Source organism: Typopeltis vanoorti, chromosome 16 (genome assembly GCF_054136105.1).
Source record: "Typopeltis vanoorti isolate ZY-2024b chromosome 16, IOZ_Tvanoo_1.0, whole genome shotgun sequence".
NCBI classification, from domain to species: domain Eukaryota; kingdom Metazoa; phylum Arthropoda; class Arachnida; order Uropygi; family Thelyphonidae; genus Typopeltis; species Typopeltis vanoorti.
In genome coordinates this window covers 91,693,797-91,716,762 of record NC_143564.1, presented here as the reverse complement: position 1 = coordinate 91,716,762, position 22,966 = coordinate 91,693,797, and positions in this window count along the sequence as shown.

Genomic DNA, 22,966 nt, shown 5'->3' with positions numbered 1-22,966 from the left:
TCCCTCTTTCTCCAGTTAACCAGAGTCTGCAATCCACATACTCGCAATATGTTCTCATAATCTAAATCCCATAATCCGGATATAATATTTGTAACTCTTCTTTGCACCATTTCCACAGCTTCTTTATCCCCTTGGAACTCGGGATACCAAATCTGTGCACAGTAATTCAGGTGTGGTCTTATCGAAACTTTAAAAGAGGCAAAATTACTTCGTTATTCTTACATGTCGAGGTTCGCTTCAACATAGCAATTATCCTCTGAGTAGTATTTGCAACTTTTGCTAACCTTTGAACTTTAAATTCTTATCCATCAATACACCAAGATACCTTGTCTCTTCAGTTTCTTGTAGCATAACCCCGATAATATAATATGCCTCTGGAACTCTAATCATATCTGAAACTGATAGCCATTTTTGTTTACCCAGATTTCCAGTCTATTCAAATCATTTTGTAAATGCTGAATATCAGTAGCATCCCTGATTGCCCTATCTTCGCATCATCAGCAAACAATTGCAAATCTGATGATAGACTCTGCTTGATGTCATTAATGTATAGATTGAACAATAATGGTCTAAGCACTGAACCATGAGGTACACCACTGGTTACATTAAATCTGGCAGATTCATACCCACTGTATACCACTTTTTGATATCTGTCTGTGAACCATCCCCTGATCCAAGTCAATGGATTATATTCCAATCCCACATTCTCCAGCTTACGCAACAGCCTGTGGTGTGGTATCCTATCAAATGCCTTAGAAAAATCCAACGTTATCATAGTATATCCATTCCTTTTATCCAACTCGGCCGCAACATTGTTATAAAATATGAGTAAATTGCTAAAACAAGACCCTCCTTTAGTAAACCCATGCTGTTCCCTGCAGAGTATAGAATGCTTGTGTACCCATTTCTGTATGCGAATGTATATTATTATTATTGTTGTTGTTTTTTTGTTGAAATATTTTATGTGCAGTCAATTCACGAAAAGTTTGTAAAGCTAGAGTCCATTACTCCATGCAAGGAATATGGTTAGTTAATTGGAGGAAGTCTACTTCGGTATATTTTAATGACACTAAAAAATCCTATGTTAGACTAGCGACAGCTTCATACAGGTGACGGAAATCATTTCCAAACTAAAAACATGCACAAACATACATTATATGATGCAATTTAAATCGCCAATCTGTTAGAGAGTGAGTAAACTAAACATACTCTTAAAAACAGCTGAAACAATGCTTAGAAATATAAAAAATATATTATATATTTTTGTATACGTCGTATTTTATGGTGTAAGTTAGCTCAAAACCTCAATATATACCATGAGGATTCTGAAAATAAGAATCTCTGCTACATACCGTCTTACGTGAACTATGTGTATATATTTGTAATAAGTATTTGTAATAATTTGTGATAAGCACATTTGGAGGGCGATTTGCAAAAAAATAAATAAATAAATAAACATAGACTGTCGGTTAGAAACTTAAAATCAAAGCCCCTTTGTAGAAAAATTCTTCCAACGAATAAATGCATTTTCTCAAATCTAATAAAAAAATTTCTACTGCTTGGAACTTAGAAATTCGATCATAAGCGTAGTATATTCTCTATATAAGAGCGATTATTAGGTCACCTTGTTAATATGCTGAGACTCTTAATAACTGAGATGCTAATAATCAATAAACTGCTACGAAGTCAGATCAAGTTTCTCCAAGACGAAAACAAAAATCTCAACAGATAGCGAAACAGGATAAAATGCGAATGTAAAGAAATGTAATGAAAAATAAACAGTACACATAAATCGAATCTTTTATCAGTATAAATATGGGCTAAAGTGTGTGTGTGTGTGTGTGTGTGTGTGTGTGTGTGTGTGTGTGTGTGTGTGTGTGTGTGTGTGTGTGTGTGTGTGTGTGTGTGTGTGTGTGTGTGTGTGTGTGTGTGTGTGTGTGTGTGTGTGTGTGTGTGTGTGTGTGTGTGTGTGTGTGTGTTCATACACACAAATTCATATTTAAAATCACAGTAACTGAAGATACCCTGTAGAGAATAACAAATTCATTCAGGTAACATCGAAATGCACTTATTATGGCTCTTGTTTACAAGAAATTTCTGGACAATAATGATGGATAAACTCTAATTCGGTGATGATTAATTTATCTATCATTTTCTATCCTATAATAAAATTAAACACTAAAATTCAGTATATATTTTTTTCTTTTGGATATAATAGAATTAGACATAGTTATAAAAATCCTTAGCCCATTCACTGCACTAATGATGTAAGGTTTACAACACTTAGGGCATTGGAGATACGTTAAAATAAATTATCCAGTATGCATCGCTATACACGAATACACATGAATTGCATCGAACATTTCAATATAATTCTTGGAAAAAAAAACAAGTGACGTCGGTAAAAATTAGGTGGAGAACAGAAACATTTCTTCCTCTGATTAAAGACGAAACAATTATATTAATGGAGAGCTAAAGATGTTAAAATACAATCTTACTCTAAATAGTAAGCAAATCAAGCGAAAAATAAACAGCGAAGAAATACCTAAACAAAACAAGTGTTATTAAGATTAGTTATATGTACGATGATATAATACTCGTCCTCATCAAATACTAACTAAACATATTTTTTCCATGTTCTAAAAAATAAAATAAAGTAAAAAGCTTCATTGTTTTGGGACTCAGAAAAATCGATCGCAAGTGTGCAGTGGATTCTCTATATAAGAGCGAATATTAGGTGACCTTATTAATATGATGAGCCTATTAATAACTCGGCATTGAATAATCAATAAATTTCCGGGAACACAGGTCAACTTTCAACAAGGTAGTTACTGCTTTAAATGAGATTCTTTTTCAGTCTGTTATGTATCTTTTTAATAAGTTTATTTTAATAAGAAAACGTTCTTTTATTTTGAAGTTATCACTAATCCTGTGTTATAAAAATGGTGAGTAGAAATATCGCTGCGTAAATATTAAATTATTACACTTGAAATTATTTGAATAAGTGCGTTCTTTGAGAGCTCAGTTGAATTCTTGTGGCAGTTTGAAAGCAAGTTTGTGATAAATTTTCAAAACGATCAGCTAATCGATATCAATATGAAGATTGTGTAGTGATTCTACTGCCATCTAAGTACACATCTTCCTCAAAAGTAATTTTTATTACAATAAAATAAAACATAAACTGCGGAACACCTCCACTATTTCAAGTAATACACTCATCTCATAGCCGATAATTGTTGAGGAATATTTTAAACATATTATCAGATATTATGATTTGCATCCTTCATATCACATGGATGTAGTAGTATAAGGATAATTTAATAATAAGGAAATAGTACAATTAATTTGACTGAATTGTGCTCTGCATTAATTTCGTAAAAGTAAAATAACGTCCATGTATCAACAATGAGGTTCTGATGAGTTATACCTGTGGAATTTATGCTTGTTACGAATGGTCTTCAGAGTAGGCGTATTTGTCATATAGAACTACTGCTGCTTGATCGAAATATGTGTGTGAAAATTCTTCTTCTAGAGTTCTTGGATCCATGGAGCAGGATGTCATGATTTAATTATATCCTATCGATTTTTTCTGCTCTAGTTTGTACGTTTTAGATCTCATTCCGGTGTATTTTAAGTTTGACCGAAATATAAGATACTACTATTAATAATAATAATAACAATCCGAGATATTTTCAAGCCCGAAATATTTGCAAGATATGAATATGCACACATTCATATACGTATACGTATATGTACGTATAGGCATATATGTACTCACGTATATACGTGGGTTTGTTTTCCTGGCCAGCTTTCTCGGTTGCGAAGGACAATCCGAGTTTTCCAACACTTTATTTTTTTCGCGATTTCTAGTTTAGTGTTATAATCTTGAAATATATAACTCATAATGAGCGAGTATGTAGATGATAATTTCTATGACATTTTTTCTCTTTTTCTGGCTTTAGGTTTTCTCTCCGTTGCCCTTCTTTAGGTGTTACTACGCAAGATGACATTCTTGCTTACGATGTTTCGTAAAATATCAAACATCTCAGTATAACACTCATCATATACTAATAAAGAACAACAATTTTTAGTAGTGCATCAATATAATGGTTCTTTCGATTCATTATTTTCATTCAAAAAGTCTAACAAAAGTCCAAGAAATGATACAGAAGTATAATGGGGATAGCTGTTGGTTGCCATTTTCGGCTTTGAATGCTGTACTGATCATTTTAATCAAGTGAAAAGCCATGTTACTATTACATAGAGCATATCCAATCTTACTATTTTAAGTGACCATCCTAAGATATTTCAATTCGCACGTTTTGTCAAAAAAAATCACCAGAATTGAACAAAATACCAAAATAAAATTTAGAAAGCAATTTGAACACAGTGTTGTGAGTATTGTGTTCAGAACTGTTGCATCATTGGGAGTTTCATTAACCATGTGCGATTCTGAAATCTATAATCCTAAATATTAATATTCCTCGTTTTTCGTGAACGGAAAAGGCATTGTCTGTAGTAAAATAGCTCTCTTTACTGACTATTTTTCTAGACGAAAGAGTCTGAATTGAGAACATCTGGAAGGTGAAGAAAGGGTTCCGGTATCGGAATTCCTTTCGGCATCTTTGGGAATATGATTTTGGAATCTCTGGTTTTTGGTGGAGGTGTAATAACTGTGGCTTCATACTATCACATTACATGAAGCAGCAGTATCTGCACTAATGATTTCTATGGGATATTTCTTTCAGCGGTAAAATTCCTTCTGTTGCACATACTGATGTTGAGGATCTAGTTGAAGTGACAGCATTATATTAATCAACTGGTTCACACACTCGATAACAACAATCAGTTTAAATTTTGAAAAACAATGAATATCATCTGAGAAAAATCGTCCATATAGATTTTTTTCTGTAGTAGTTTATTAAATGATATCTTCTTAGCATGAAACTATTCTCCCAGACCATGTTCTATTTATCATGCCAGTAGTTGAACTATAGTGGTTTAAATAATTATATGTAATCATTTTTTCTAAGTTTGCATCTCATTACTTCTCATTCCCTTTGGTTTAACATGTTAAATTCATTTGCCTGTCACCGCAGTGCAACTTATCTTCATATAAACATAATTAATGTTCTGCTAGGACCGTTAATTTTATCTGCATTGTCTGTTATATCTGTCAGTTGCATGTATCATCAAGTCGGTTTGTCAGGCTTGAGAGATGAATGTCTAAATTTCATGCAGATTTCGTGGAATTTCAGATTTGTTAACTCACCTTCAGTTGTAAGGATCGAATAAAGTTTCTTCACGTCCTATATAAGATGCAAACCCAGGTTTTCCCTAATCATTTGATGTTGACTGTATAATGAGCAACAGTCTCACTGGTCTTGTAAACATAATGAATATTATTGCAAGAGAACATTTCTACGGTAAAGTGGAACAGAACGAAGGTTTGAGTTTTTTCTGGACAGATTCATTGTTTCTAGAAATACCTGGACAAGCGGACACCATGAAGTCATACTACAATGCAAGTAAAGTTTTTTTTTTCTTTTAAACACAATTGAAACAAATAACTTGTATTCAAATTGACGTATTCAATTTCTATCTCCATTATTCTTATTCAATAATTCCTGAATACTCTATTTCTATATTTAACTTCCTCCATTATTATTTTTTGCCCTCAGATTACCGCTGCCTTTCTGGAACAAATGGGATTTTTGTTTAAGTTGCTTTCTACACAGAAACAAATTGTTTATGGCAGCTGTAGGAAACTGATTTGTATAGTTCAATCGATTTAAAGCTTTCAACGAAATAATGATCGTTGAAATTTTCCATTCCACCAAACCAAGTTTCTTTGTTTTTTTTATCTACAAATAATGTAAGTATATGAGCTGCTAGTTCTCTATATTTGCAGAATTTAAGGTTTCTTACTTTGCTTTTTCTTTCCGTTTCATAGAAGTTAATAGATCTTTTGAGAATTTTCCATAGTATGAAACAAATGTAACTACAGATTTTCTTTTAAATACCTCCTTCTCTGATGACTGCATTAACTAAATTCTAGAACCCGACAATAATACTTGCATATCTACGTTTAAATATCTCCTATTTAATACTTATTAAATGACATTAAATACTTCAAATATAAACATTACCAGAATGGAAATTTTGTGTCGTTGAATTATGATCGTAATTCAATACCTTACTGAAGTAGAAAGCAAATATGATTTTAAGACATGTATTTTATGATTTTTAATGAAAGCCACCTGATATGCAACAAAAACTCAACAATGATTCTTCCATACTGACTAGCAGAACATTTCAAGAAAACTCTTAAGTTCGGCCAAACAGGTAAATCGGCCACAAGAACACACATCATTAACGGGTATAATGCACTACTGTTTATCAATACAAACATCAAATAAAATCAAGGATTCATAGGTTAAATTAATGAACTTATCTATAGCACTTACATAAAATCCTATTTGAGGGTATCAGTCGCTCAGCGGACACGTTTTACTTCAATATCGGAAGTGATCTGATGGCCTGGTAGGTTACCCTTTAACAGCAGGGAAAAAAATTGAAGAGACAAAATCGGTAAGGTCTAGACAGTATGGCGGATATTAGAACACGTTACATCGAATGTGCGGTTAGCTCATAGAGCTTATTTTCCCTGACTCTCTGCAAGAATTGTCATGCAGTAGAACACTACTCTCGGAGGGTAAAAAGGTTTTCTACAGCTAACGATAAAAATGTTTCTTCACTGCATTGTCCAATGCATATGAACAACAATTCTCTGAAGGATTAAATTAGGCAATACTCTTTTAGTGGCATTAACCAGTTTTTCAACTTGTTGTTTGGTGAGCTTATCAAAATTCATTACGAGTGCTTTCACAAGTTCACTAATAGATTAGCTAATACAGGAATTGCGGAAAAAAGAATGCATTAGTTGTTGCTTCACATATATAAACCATAACTGTGCCGAACACTTAAGAGAAAAATGAGGACATTTGCTTAGCCTTAAATTCATATGTATAAATACAAATCGTCTAACATACAGTTCTATATGAAAATAGAAGGGTATTAGTCTAAAATGTTTTAAGATTAGTGATATGTTTCGTGGAAGGTACAATCGTTTTAATTTGCATGAAAGAAAATGTAAATAGAGAACAGTGCATTTAGTTTTTCCTTTTATCGTACTAAGAGATAAAAATAGAATACGTTGTTTTCTCTCACACTAAACTAATGATAATAATAATGATCAATGGTATTTTCAGGCCCTTAAATCCCTTAATTTGTCATATTGGCTTTCGTAACCATAATTTTAAGATAGGGAGTAAGATCAGTAAGGTCTAGACGGGATGTGATGTTTATGTATAGACTATGATGTGATTCTTAAAAATGTTTATGTGTGATTTACGTTCTCCTGGCTATGAAATAAAAAAACTCGAATTTCCGGGAGAAAATAACCCGACCACGCTGTACTAGACCGATCACCTCAGCTGATAGCTTTTACGGTATAAGATCGGGATCTGTGCACCCATGGCATTTCATCGAAACTAAGATACAGGGACTCCATTCTATACTAGACTGAACCGTCATAATTCTGATCATTATTGTCAACGATTCTCACATTGAAAATTTAAGTTTTGTATTTATTACAAATTTGTGTTTAATATCTTAAACAATTTTCTTCACACACCATTAAACATTGTAACTGGAACAGAATTTACAATTTTGATGCATCAGACTACAGAAAATTACGTATCACACTTCGTAACTCGTATTTAAATCTAAATCTTGTTATACTTTTGTAATATCCATTACTGTCAATTAAACCAATTTCTAAAGTACTATTTGTAAAACAAATATACTGTAACTCATTTACAGAAATATTATAGTGCCAGCCATGTTTTGTAACCACTAATAACTGTTACACAAAAATAAAACAGAACAAACTAAAAAGTGTTTTTATGTTATTTTAATTTTAATTTTATAAAATTGTCGATATTATTTATCCTCATAAGCCAGTGCGAAATTTTACCAAAATATAATAACCGTTTCATATAAAAAAATTAACAAAGTTTTTTTTTATATAAGAAACGATAATATATCACTGTGTGAAGCATGTTTGTATATTATCAATAAAGCAAACTTTACCCATAATGGCTGATTAATTAATTTTGCCTTGAAATTAATTATTTCATTAATGATCCTAAATGAAAAACAAAAAGTTACCTGTATCTTGCATAGGAATGGATATTTTTCATCCTAAAAGGGTTCACATTTTATCAATTAATCGTTAAAATCGTTGCAATTGACGCCGACATGGTTGCTGTGATCCTTCGAAATCTCCTAAAAGAATAACGAGTATTTTAGATCTTTTAAATGGATTAAAAATAATGTATTATTTCCAAAAACAAAATTATCTCAAAATAGCTATAGTCTTCCTTTAACTCTTGGCTGGAGCTCAACAGCAATAAGGGCAACATTACGTAATTGTTTCCAGGAACAAGAGGATTAAATCTGACTTAAACCCCTACCGAATGTCTGAAGTATCCTGAATACATTTAATTACTGAAATTCCCGTTCTCTCATTGTCGATATGGCAGTTACTTGAAAAGGAAAAATATTTGAACAGTAGGCTGCTACTCTAACCCCACTACACTTGGATTAATATAAATTAAGCTAACCCTTGTGAAAGAGATGGAAGAGGGACTGATATACAGAAAAGTGATACAGAGAGAGAGAAAGAGAGAAATTTCTGAATGAAAGTCCCGAGATCTTTGTTTACTGATGTTATAGTTCTTGATTTCCATTGGCTAAGGTCCCAAAGGTAAACATGTAAGGAAGAAAGCATCCTATTGCTCAAGAGTTTACTTAAGACAGGTTTCTCCAGTCTCATCTCTTTGCCTGTGCCTTTGGGCATTGTTACAGGAAGATGAAACGTCCTACCGTTTCGTGTTTACTCAGTTACTTTTCTCTCCCCTCTCTGTCTCAAGCCTACCTGCCTCGAAGTGTTTTATACTCTTTGGCTGGTACCCTAGCGAACTGTGATGCTTTCTTTTTACTGAATGTTTGTATTCTAATTCTTGCTTCATTTTCTTAATTTTCTTGGATATCTCACTTTGATTTATACTTTGAATTTTTATTTAGTAAAATAAACATAAAGATTATTATGAAGTCTCCGAATGAAACTTAATATTAAATTAAAAACCAAAATAATTCTAACCGTAACTAAAAGAGTTTGTGTTCAGTATTACCAAAAAGTGAATGTTTTTTTTTCTAAATTCACTATTCTTTTCATTTAACTGCCAGTCTAGTATAATCCTAATATTTCGGTTATCTGCAATAAATTCGGAAATCTATTGCAGATAAATTCATTTTTCTTGTTAACAATATCAGTAATGAAGACAAAATTAATTTCTCTGTTAATACATGTAGATATGTCAGCCTCCAATTAATGTAATGTTTATTTTAATCATCAATGTATATGAATACACAGAGACTGATGTATTGGTCATTATTAAGAATATTGGTAATAACGAGCCTCTGTTAGTAACATGATGCTATTACAAAGTGTCAATTTCTTCATAACTCTTTAATACGAGACAGAAATTGGCAGCCTTATAGGGAAATAAAGAACACGAAGAAATCCACCGTGAAAGTAGTGGTTACCTACTTTTATATACGAAACGAAAACAGGAAAAGATAGAATAATAACATAACGTCCACATTACTGATATTCTTTCCACCTAAATCAAAGGAAAAGAGTAAGATTACAATTAATGATTATTTTTACCATTCCTTCAAAGTAATTTCTCTTGTACTGAAGTAGAAGACAAGATCACTATCTGGAAGTTCATTTAAATACTGCATGCCTGGAAGTAATTTTCAGGAACATTTAGAGGTCTGTATAACCCACGTGATTATCGGCAGATACGGGAATTTTTAGTCCTTTTCAAACCATTGGAACAAAAATATTCCATAGATGAATCAGATAATATAGGAGAGAAAACAGCTTCACTTTTACCACACAAAGCATTAGACAAAATACTATAGTGAATGAGAACGTATTGTTATGAGGAAAAATACATCTGAGATGCACATTTTACAGAAAGGCGTAGTAATAAATATTATAGATCTCTTTTACAATAGTCTCTTAGCTACATTATTGCAGTAACCTTCTTATGAACAACTCCATTTTCATCGTCGAACAGATTACTTTTACTTTCTTTCCTTCTATGATTCACCAAAAATAGCAATCGATTTCCTCTTTCGACTCCGACGCAAGAATTTTTCGAGGGAGTGCCTGAGCTCTTCTCAATTCCTGACTCTATCGCTTGGTGGAAGGTCACAATACAAGAATCAGCCTTGAAGTTGATCAATAATAAAAGTAATGAAGGTGTTCTCGTTGCAGGAAGTTTTGAAAAGACCAGTAGAAGTTGCAGAACAATTGAAGTATTGCTCTAATTCTTGCTCTATTTTTTTCTCATCGGTACATAAAAGCAAATCAGATAACAACAAAAAATTTTATGTTCATCATAGTAATGAATGTACCAAAAATTATACACTAGGATAATCAGTCTAATTTATGCTAAGATAACAAAATCACTTTTAAAGCACCTATTTTTAAAATATTTATGGTCATTTTGATTATATAATAAAAAAAAAGAAATTAGTTCTTTAGAATGCCAATAAAAATGTCAGAAAATTCCTTATCACCACGTGTTGTGTCACTAAACAATAGTGTGTCATATTATATGGATATATTATCGTATAGTATAATGATAATAACTGAATTATATTAATTTTGCTTATTAAACATAACTATCTTATATAAGTTATCTAATATTAAACATATATATCTTATATTATTTTTTATTTTATTATTTTATTTTAGTAAATAACTCTCTTATAGTTTTTATTGCACATCCAAAAGTACTTCCAGAATCCAGGGCTTCTTCCGGCATTTCTGAAGCTAGAGGCACACGTCTAAAAGGGATGAAGAATTTCTTATCTCATCAAAACTGAAGGAATCGTTTCTCTTTCCATTTCTTGGAAACTGTACGAAACTAAAAAGAGCCATTTCACATAGCAACAGTTTCTCCTCGCATGCATATATGCTCCCCGCGTGAGAATTGCTTTATGGGCACCAACTTCACTCATATTCTAATAATAAAGGAAACCCCCCCCCACCTCTGTTATTAACTCATCACGTTCTCTCTAACTCCGCAGGCTCGCGCTCATGCGCATTCTTTCGTCAACTACCCATAGCCGTCATTCATCATGACCTGAAAGAGGGTTCATAAAAACTAGTCGAGTTTTTTTTTTTTTTCCTACGCATCAGAAGAGTACAGTGAGCTCTCATCAGTCACGCTTCACGAGGTCAAGAAATAAATTTAGCCCAGCAGGAGTTAGAGTGGTGTTCGTTGGCAAGAAAGGGAATTTTTAAAACACACTCGTTTTGGTTCTAATGGATACATTTAATTACCTTAACTTTAGTGTTTCCTAGAAAAGTGGTTCATTTTCGATGCTCTGTTTGGATTATTTATTTTTAATCTTTAGACCTCCTATGGAATGCGTGCGCGCATAAATATCGAATGTTTTTATAAATTGGGATTAATTTTCCTTCATTTTCTTTCTTTTAACTTTTCGTTTTAAATTTAGTGACGCAAGTATAGTTACGTAAGAAAATCTGGAAGTGAGTAAAACATAATTTCCAGGTTATTCTTGTAAGTACTGTAGTTGTTTTACTTGCTCCAGTAACTTCTGTACCGTTTCCGTGTTTCAAGTGATCACTGGTACATAATTAAAAATTACTGTTTTGCTGGATATGATAGAAAATACTGTTCTTATACTTTAGTATTACAATGAAGTAGTAAACGATAAGAGATAAATACATTCCAAATTGCTGTGTTCATCCTCATTTTGACTTTTTTAAGGGCAATTGTTGCTACGAATAATGGCGGACAAATATCTTGCATAGCTTAGTACGGGATATGAAAGAAAAATGGAACTGGCAATAAGAAATTATAAGAAATTTATTGAAGAAACATTTCTAGAAAAGTTTTTACTCAGCACGTCCTTTTTCATTATATGATGATATGATGCCAAAAGTTAGAAACTGGGGAAAAAATACAATAAAAAAAATAAAAAAAGAAAGTTGCACAAATTTTAAAAACTGATTATATAGACGAAGGTACTTTTGCAATAAAGGTGTTAAATAACAATTAATAGTAATTTAGATGCAGTGCACATAAAACTATACTGCACTTAAAACAGCACAATACACATGCTATTTTAATTTTAATATTCTAAAACTGTAATCGTTTTGTAATCATTATTTAAATTGTTTTTGATAATTAAATAACGAAGTTTTCAGAAACGACCAAAAAAAATAGAATTTTTCATCATTTCTGAATTTGGTTTGGAGAGTGCAACCTTCCACGATAGAGGTGGTTTGTTATGTATGAGAATTTATTTTAAAGAAGATTGCTGCCGTGTTTTTGCATATTCTGTTGTTACTTATATATTGGTTTAACGTGGGTTTATCTTTCATACAACAAGAAATATTAGAAAGCATATTAAAGAAATTTTAGGAATTAAAGGAATATTAAAAAAGCAATTTTATTATTTTATATTAAAATTATTTATATTATTTTATTTTATAATAAAGTTCTATTTTTTCTGTAGACGTATTAATGGTAAATTGATATCATTGAGAAATTTCAGATAAATATAAGAATATCTTGTATAAAATTTTGTTTATATCTGATCCCCACAACAAAGTCCTCAGACCTATTTAACATGATGGCTATGTGTGAATAAGAGGATAAGCAGAAATAAGGAATCTGATAATATTTCTTGAACAGCAAAAGGTTGTGGCATTTAGCGAATACAGAGGGAAGGATGTTGTTTCAAAGAACAGAGAGGGATGAACTTAAGAGAGGAAGAGAAGATGGTTCAGTGTTTGTATATGTGTACTTGGATGTTGACTTGTGGCTGTTCTCATTGTTATAGTCTTGGATGAAGGACGATGAGTGATAGTGACCAGTTCTACAGAAAACACTGTATCTATGAAATACTTGGAAGTATACCTACAAAAGAGACATAGAGAAGAAACCGGATGTTTATGAAAGAGTAAATAATGAATTTGTGAGAGAGGCGATTGATCGGTTAATTGGACTGCGTCTATACTGCATCGAATAATCTAAAAGTGCTCTTATGTGAACGATCCTAAATATGTGAACAGTATTCCAAGATCCAGCAGATAATCTGGAATTTATTCAGCGCTAGAAGATGTAAAGGTGAGAAGTGGTGTATTGAACCCAAATACGTACATGAAGGTTCTTAGAGAAGAAGCTATGGCAGCTTATTCAAGGAAAAGATGGAGGTTAAATCAGTGGAAACAGAGAAACCTGATCGTGTTTGGAGATCTCGGTATGATGAAGGTATGAAGTAAAGGGAAGTGATATGAGATCTTTCTTGTAAGATGTTAGAACTTTGTTTTGGTATCATTAAAGTTCACAAGGTTATTTTCAGCTCATATCAGTGTTTAGGATTGGTTGTGGAAGACCTTAAGGTTGCTATTGATAGGGCATACACGATTTGTCAAATTAAGAATATGAATAGATTGTACTCTCAACATTACGGATATAAATTGGACTGGATTTCAATGAGAGCCATTTATGTACAGAAGAAGAAACTAGATGAGAGTACAGAGCCAGTGAACTCTGGGGATACTCTTTCACAGGTGAGAAGTCTGAAGAGATGAAATCATCTACCAGAACATAGTGATCAACCAAAGAGAAATTTTGGCGATCTCCAGAGGATACATTGTAGGCCCTATGGTGGTAGTTTTTCAAGCATGTCTCTGTACTAGATCAAATCATATATCCCGAAATATGAAGAACAACAAAGTGAGTTTCTCCAAAACTTTCTATGGCTTATATCCAATGGTGAGTGGTGATCATCTTTGGATATACACTAGAGAAATCCAGCAAGGAATATTGTTCATGACAATAATTATCTGGGGACCTCCAAGTAGTGAAGGAGCTGGCTAAGTTGGCCCTTAATGTCGTTTTATATGAGTTTCTAGAGAAGTGACGCGAAGTACAATCTACTAGAGAGCAGTGAGTCTCGGTGTTTTACAACAGGCCAAACCCATGCTTTAGGATAGATCACAAGTGAGTAACTAGAAAAGGTTGAAGAGACAATATAGGATTGGTGTTAGCTCTGTTAGCAAAGTAGATGTATACCATCGTACACAGATGAATTGTTTGTGTAATGTTCTCATGTCATTCCGTATTCTTCTGATTTCTTTCTGATAAAATATTAAGAGTGGCATGAGGTGAGCAATTCTTTTTTTGGTGGAAATTTTGCCTTAGATACCTGTACAAGAGTTGGAGGGGGAAAAATTGCCATTAAATCAGACTTGTGTTTGAGGGATGTTACAATGGTGCCATCTGAATGCGAAAGCAGTTGAAACATAGACGAACAATTGTCTGGACGAGTGAACAGAATGCCAGATTACCATATGGACAAGAGACAAACTTGGGGAATTTAGCTCTGTGGAAATTGAATTTTCATTTAGTGATCTGTTTTGTTTTCGTGCTTGCGCGCGTTTGATTTGCTTTTAACTACACGAATTGCGAATTGCAATAGTGGTCAAATGTTTTTTACTCTATCCACCAATCCACGATATGCTTACTTTTTTGGTTTGTTGCATTTGGCATACTGATTGGAGTATTATGGATTGGATAATGGTCGGTAATTTGGTGGAATGAGGATGGATGCCTCCATTCTAGGCAATATTTCTGTTATTTGGGTTATTTTTCTGTTATTTCTGTTATTTGAAAAACGGAAAGCAAGAGTAGAAGTCCGGGATATGTTCTATTTATCACCCTTGAAATGACATGAGACAATAGAATAGGAATGGCTGCGTGGAGATTTTTCTGCAGTAAAAGAAACATGAACAAGATTGTTCTCTGATGTACTAAGAGGAGAACTTAAGTCTACAACGTATCCGTAAGAACAGCTATTAATAAGAGGGCTATGCTGTTACAGGATGGTAAGAGCTGCCTGGTATTGTGGAGGATAAATGGATTATCTGATTTAAGTCGTTGCTATTATCCATGGCAGGTTGTTACTAATGGTAAATACCTTGATATCACGTCCAACTTGATCGGAATTAGATAAGGAATCCAATTTGAGTTGTAGACATGTTAGTCATCTTCTTAGGGGACTAACAGTCAAAGAAGCCAAAGTGGTTGGTTATCTAAGTTTGAAGAGCAATAGAGACAGCAAATTAATGTAGCATAGCTTGGTATGGCGATATTGAACAGAACAAATTAAACAGAACGCGATTGTATATTCTCCGATATAGGATATCAGTGCTGGAATGTGCAAGAATCACTCCTGCCTGAAGGAATTATTTAAGGTGTCGTTTGGATATCTGAAATAGATGCCGATGTTTAAATCGCCAACTAGAGTTCAGTTAGGAACAATACATTGGATGACTGTGAGTTTCGAGTTGCTGTTAAGTTCGGGAATGTTATTTTAACTTTTTTATGTGCATTTTGTTGGATTTTATTGTTATTTTTGAAAAACCTTTTCTTGTGGTGGGGGATGGGGTGTTCCAATTTGCAATAAAACTATGTTTAGTAATATTATTACCAAACATAGTTTTTATTAATATTTATATTAATATTATTATATTATTATATTAATATATATTAATATTTCAATGTGGGTGTGCTTAATAATGAGCTGGAGGGAAATTATACATGTTACGCAGGCATATAGACAAAACACAGTGTTCTCTCCATGGGTGACGTCGACAGTCCCTCCAGATAACACCATACTTGGACTCCTTTCGGGCACGATATAGAGTACGTGGAAGTAGGATTTTTCATTAGCTGGTCGGGAAGCTCCTCTCTCCTTCCCTCTTATCCTTTCCGGCTATGTGTTTCATAGCCGGAAAAACAACAATACCGTGCATATGGGACGGCTGAATTAGCTGCTGCTCTCTGATTTTAAGAGCATGGACTCCTGTTTCTATCTTCTCCTCCTTTCTCCCACGAAGAGCACATGGAGGATATGCCGGATAAACTAGGGAATGTGCTCTTCGTAGGAGAAGCGACGAGATGATAGAGTCCATGTTCTAGAGACCAAACCGCAGCAAACTAACAGAGCCGTCCTATACACAGGGTGCGGGTATCTTACCGATGGCGAAATACATCCACCACCTAATGATTTAGTTAATATTTACTCAATTAAGGAAGACATATTTTTTCAGCGGCATCACTCAGGTACGCCAGAGTCCTGTTTGTCGTAACAGACTACGCCAAGTGTAGGCGGTGCTGAGTGGCTGTATGTTGTGCATCGTCAGTAAGCTAGCGCTAGCTCATTAACACGTTCATTGCCAATCACGCGATATCGCGCGATGCGAGTTCTCACCAAACTGCCGATAACGCGTTATCGCGTGGACGTCGCTAACTAAATAAAAAAATAAAAAAAATTTGGCCACCACACGAAATTCCAATTTTCAGCTTGGCAATGAAAGTGTTAATAAGCTACTTGCTAAAAGCCAAGAAAATGCTAATACAAATACATCAAGAAAATGCTGAATGTATTATTAGGCATTAAGAATTTTGTGTGGTATTTGAATAGTCTGTGCTAGACTCATATCTAATAACCCTTTTTATCGATTTCATGCTTTATGGTTTCTATCGTATTTCTTCATACAACTAATTCATAGTGAAGAAAACTAAATGTTGAAAATAAATTTTATAACTACTCGAAAATATTGATTATGAAATTTATTATGTAAATTTTTCATCAGTTAACTTCCCAATGCTGACATTTACATCACTCGGCAACGATGATTATATATTACATGGAAAGCATAGGTATTCCAGTGCTTTCTAGAATGCTAAGAATGTCTTAAAGAAGCTAAGATCGGACAACATTTAAAGATTAAGTCATTAAATCAAAGTCATTATGTATACATTAGAAATCTCTGAAATTGGTTTCACAAATGTAAACTGTGTTACCATGGTTTCACAACAGCAAGTTTCAGTTGAGTATAAACTGTTGCCCAACGCAGAGCAATTCTTCCATGATAATGCGAGTATACTAAGATCATTAATCTGCAATAAGCTTTCGGACATAAACTAGCAAATTCAATTATTCCAGATTACAAATATGTAGAAGTGAAATTTTGGAAATCCTGATTCATCAGCTAATGGACGCAAACTATTAAACTATAATTCTTAACATGTCATCTGTGGAACTCTCAAACTTCCAGAAGCTATTAAAATATTCTTAAAAAGTCCAAGGAAATAGAAAGTCGATTGAAAAAAAAGTTCAGTATTTAGACTGATTATTAGGATTCTACATTATTTAATTGGAATCATCGATATGGATTATTCATGCAGAATTATGCTCAAATGCTTCATCTGTTTTGCAAATATATGAAACATAGCTTCTAATGACATCTAAACAAGTTATAGTTTAATTTTTTTCGTTGTTCGTTGCTGAATTCATCCAAGAACCAACATAAATCTTTTACCTGCACGACTGACAGTCCTTCTAAATTAGCCATGTAAACTCGGTCATTCCCATCAGAAAAAAAGAAGCACTTGTGGTTATAGAACAGAAACGTTCATACCGATCATGAAACAACTGATGATGACATTAAAAAAATTCCACTCATTTTATTTTCGATCACAATGGAAAGAACCGTTTCGATTGAAATTAAATTGATCGGAATAAATAACTTTTTAAAACAATGCGTACTTTATTATACACCAGCAGTAAATGATCTGTGTGTGTGTGTATATATATATATATATATGCATGCGCATGCCATTCATAATCTAGTTTTGTGAAAATCCGAAATATTTCATTGTACCCAACCAAGAATGTCATAATTCTTTCTGGTTTCGAAGTTCTTATTTCTTTTCTTTACTTTTATTATTAACCAGCACTGTTTTATTCTAGTTGGAACTGTAGAATTGCCAGATTGCAGAATCAGATATGAGAAAATAGTCTGTAGAATCAGGAAGCACACAGGTTTTGATTTCTAGTATTTCCAGTTGCATTCTCTTCCTTTAACATCTACTCTTCTGTTCATTGACTACTTGATATCGTCTGAAAGTTTTCCAAAAAACTTCCCCGTCGTTGCTATCTGTTTCTTGCCTGAAGAATAAAATAACAATCAATAGAGACAACTAAACGGTACGTTTGGTTAAGAGAAGAAAAATGACGTATCTTGCTAGCTGTAGTTAATAACAAGGAGGAAATCGATCATTGAGTTTACCAGTAACCTGGAAATAATTGGACATTAAATGAAACAGTTACTTCTCATTTAGGATTTAATACTTCATGAACTCTGTATGCACTGTCGCTATAAAGCATGGAAAAACTTTAGACACGATTTCAAATATGTCTCATGATGAAATTAATAATAAACTGAGATTCTCTAAAGATAGTTATAAGGGTTTGAAGTCAAACAATATTGAAAAATACATATTCCTCATTGTAACTTTTATAAATATCAGATGGGTTTATTGCACTAATAATGATTGCTCTATATACCACTTTTCTTCCGGTTTTCTCTTAATTTCTTTTCTGAAAATAATAGAATTGCTATAAATTAACAGATTTTTAATCTCTTTCTATCAGTTAAAGAACACTATTATAAATACTGTGATATATCCTTTTTTTTAAATATAGAAATACTTATATCTGCAAGACTTTGGGAAATATAGAATGTGACAATCCCATTACGATAATATGAAAACTTATTAGTACACTGATGAGCTTGGGTAAGTATATTCGAAAACTGCTAGAGAAAAAAGACGTCTGTACTTCACGCTTCATTAAACAGGAGATGAAAATTATGTCTTAGTTATACTTTCAAAATCTTTCGTGTCCTCGCGGGATTCCAACGCGCAGTTTGCAAAGCGAAGTGCCTATAGGGAAAAAAAAAAAAAAAAAAAAACGTCGAGGTTTATATGCGACTAATACAAAAATTTAAACTTAATTTTCTATTGAAGCAAGCATTTTATGTGGATTTTATTTATTTATATGGATGCTATTAAGTGGAAGAATATTGTGATGTCTTCATTATTTCCAAACCTAGCCATTTGAAACTTAATTAGATGCTTCCAAATTGACTTATATATAACAGACACGATCCCTCTCTAACAAGGCTGATGTTAACCATTTATTAGCTTATTTGAATGGATACTTCCCTGGTCGGATAGCCGTTTAGATATGGGACCAGGCAGAAACCAGAGGACTAAAATCTACTTATCAAAACTACGGCAGTCCCATCTGAAAGTTTTTATATACGTAGAGTCTCCGTAAAGACGTACCGTAATTCAGTCTGTAACAACGATAGCCTTTGGTTGTAAAGACTTAGTTTCGAATCTCGTCTAGGAAGCAAAGAACCTTTATAAGGATTTTACAGCTGAAAGGGAGGTGATAAACACCGACCAGAGTATGCACGTAGCAGACAAACTTGCAACAAATATGTATCAATAACAAGGATATCACCAATTAGGTTTCTAGTAATTTACTTTACTACCCGGTCATTCCCCACTGCCTTCCCTCGTAAGTGGAAGATGACATGAGATGAGACAACAGCTTTCAATGCTTTCCGTTGAAGAGTACACATGCAAACGGTCTCTTCCTGGTCTCTAACGAGGACCTAATTTCGAAACCTCTGTTAGGTCATTGAAATCTAACAATCGAAAACTCTAATAAAGGGGAAACATAGCTCCGGAAGAAGAGTTCTGGTCTTTTATGCAATGTAACACCGAAGTAACTCCGCAGCTGAAGACTGCACTCTCATTAGTTCTCATGTCGATTTTTTACTCTTTTAAATACCTGGCATGTAAATAATAATAAAATTATAATAGCGTTCCATTTAACAGCATTATATCATGAAACTGAAAAGTATTAAATCTTTTTTATATCACTTTTAACCTTTAATTTTTAGCCTTTAACTTTTATGTAATTTTTTGCTTTCGCCTAATTGATGCAAGTATCAAATACGTGATCAAAACAAAAATCATTTAGATTAGAAGATCTATTTTAGAATGACATCTAGGAGACGAAAACCACTTAAGAGTTGAAACAAGAAGATAAAATAGCCATTGTGTGGTATAGAGATAGCCAGTATTGTTTCCAGAAGACATCACGTTCTTCTAAGAGGAATGTTGATAAAGATACTGACGATGAAGCGAATAATAAATGGGGAAATATTCACGTTATACTTAAAATCTTCAACATACTGTTATTATTTATTCATATCATTGATACACAGTAAAAACAAGATTTACACAACATTATTTAAACATCGAATATCAAGGAATCTAAGAATAGATTCCAGGTAGCATCGTAAAATATGGACTGTTCCAAGCAATGCTGTTTTTTTTGTAGGTTATATGGAGCCACTTCGTTGGCGTTTAATTGCTTTAAATAGTTGGATAGCTTCTTTGAAATTACGCCAATTGCACCAATAACTATTGGGGTAACGTTGGCGTGTTTAAGTCACAGTCTGCCAACTTCGATTGCCAGATCTCGATATTTAGTAATTTTTCCACTTCTTTGTTGTTAATTTTGTTATCACTGGGTATAGGGTATTGCGATATCAATAATCCGAACCTGTCGATGTCAGGTCTATTGTGTTCCAAGTGCCGTCAGTTTGCATTCGAAAGTCCCAAATACGTTTTGCTGTTTCGTTTTCTAATACTGTCTCTATTTTATGCTGCCACCAGTTATCAGAAGTAGGAAAGCGATATTTTTTGCATATATGCAAATGAATTAATTTAACCACTTGATCATGGCGGTATTTATAGTCAGTTGAGCTATTTTGCTGCAGGTACTGATTGGATGTTCTACAGTCTCATCTTTCTGATCGCATAAGCTGCATTTACTGTTATTATTGATGTTCAAAATTTTTTGCATTGATTGCGCTAGTTTGTAATGCCTGTTCTTGAGCTGCTAGAATAAATCCTTCTCTTTTTTTTTTCTAATATATCCATATTGTAGCCATTGCCAACTTCGTTAATTTTATCCTCAGTATCTCTTAGAAATTGACCATGCAAAGGTTTATTTATTATTATTATTGTTGTTGTTGTTGTTGTTGTTGTTGTAGTGTGACTGTACGACTGTAGTGCGACTTTTTAAAAGTCGCACTACAGTGGCTAAAGGGAAGAAAAGCCAAAGGTCACTGAGACAAAGAAGGTCAAGCACAATGAGCTGTAACAAGTGCAATAAGCCATTAGGCGACGAAAGGGACGGGCTGCATTGTTCTGGATGTGGCCGAAGACAATACTACTTCTTGGATCTCCGAAAGCACGTGAAAAGCAAAAAAACAGCCGCAAAAGGACCGAATGGCGTTGTCTACAATGCCGTGAGAAAATGAAGAAAAAGAACAGACACCAAAGAAAAGCAACGGCACACATCCAAATAAACACTTCCTGATCCTGAAATTACAGATAACTTAGATTCATTCAAGCGTATGGTTAAAGTTTTGCTAAATACACACATGGAACAAATTAACAAAAAATTCTAGGAGTGTGAACATTACCTACAGTACAATAACATGACGATTGAAGGAATGGTAGAAACCGTGCGAGAAATAAAGAAAAAATTAACGGTAGCGATAGAAACGCAAGAAATACTCAAGCGAGAAAATGAAGAATTGCGTAAAGTGTCAAATGGAGCACATGCTACAAAAAGAAAGAAAGAAAACTTTAAATTGAGGAATACCAAATGAAAAGACAGAAGATTTAAGCAACATAATTCAACGGATCGGCAGCAAAATGGGCACTCAAGTCGCAACCACAGACGTCGTCTCTATTAACTGAGGCACACAAAAAAACAAAGAGAGACCTCCACCAATCATAGCTCGTTTTACCAGCAGAAGTCTGAGAGACTCCATTCTTGCAGCAAGCAAGAAAATAAGGCCGACAACATCGATTCTAACTGACAAGAAACTCCCAACACCAATATTTTTATCTGAACACTGGACCCCATACTTTAAAAATCTTTTATACCAAGCAAGGAAGACAAAAACAGAAAAACTAAAAGTTCCTATGGACTATGGATTGACAGATATTTATGAGAAAGAACGAAAACACTCGAGTTTATATAATTGCAAGAGAATCCAAACTACACAGCCTACCAATATAAAACACTAACTCATAACATCCTTAAGAACAAGATTAGAAATCATTTAAAAACTATAATGGAGATCTCAAACACAGGCGAACATATCCAGTCAGACAATAGAAACTTCAAAGTCTTTGACTCTTTGAAGAAATGGTCAGATAACATTTCTACCAATACCGACTTCACTATCATACACACAAGCATAAGAAGTATAAAATACACTGGCTTACATTGATAAAACTGCTCAACTACACCATGACAAACACAGATGTGCTACTACAGACTGAAGATGCAATAAACGACACAGAACTTTACGTATACAACATTAATAATTACCAAACTTAGACCAAACAAAAGAGGAGGTGGCATCGGGACACACATTGTATCAAAAAATACAATGCGACTGAAACACAAACTCATTTCGAACACGCGAAAACACTAATTTTGGAAATCACAAATAGCGGTAAACATAGTATCAAATACACAGTAAACATAATATACAGAACGCCAGATAATAATCCGCTCAGCTTTCTGCACGAGTTACGAACATGGATAAGCGGCATCGAACCCCATACAACACATAGGCTCATCCGAATAAGAGACATTAATATAAATGCTAATGACAACGTTTCTTCAACCACTAACACATACCTTGATATACTAAGTCAGTACAACATAAACCCTACCATTAACTCCCCAACAAGAGAAGAAATACTCAACAATTCACTTACACAATCATGCGCATTGATCATATCAACATACGGGCTCGCATCCATACATA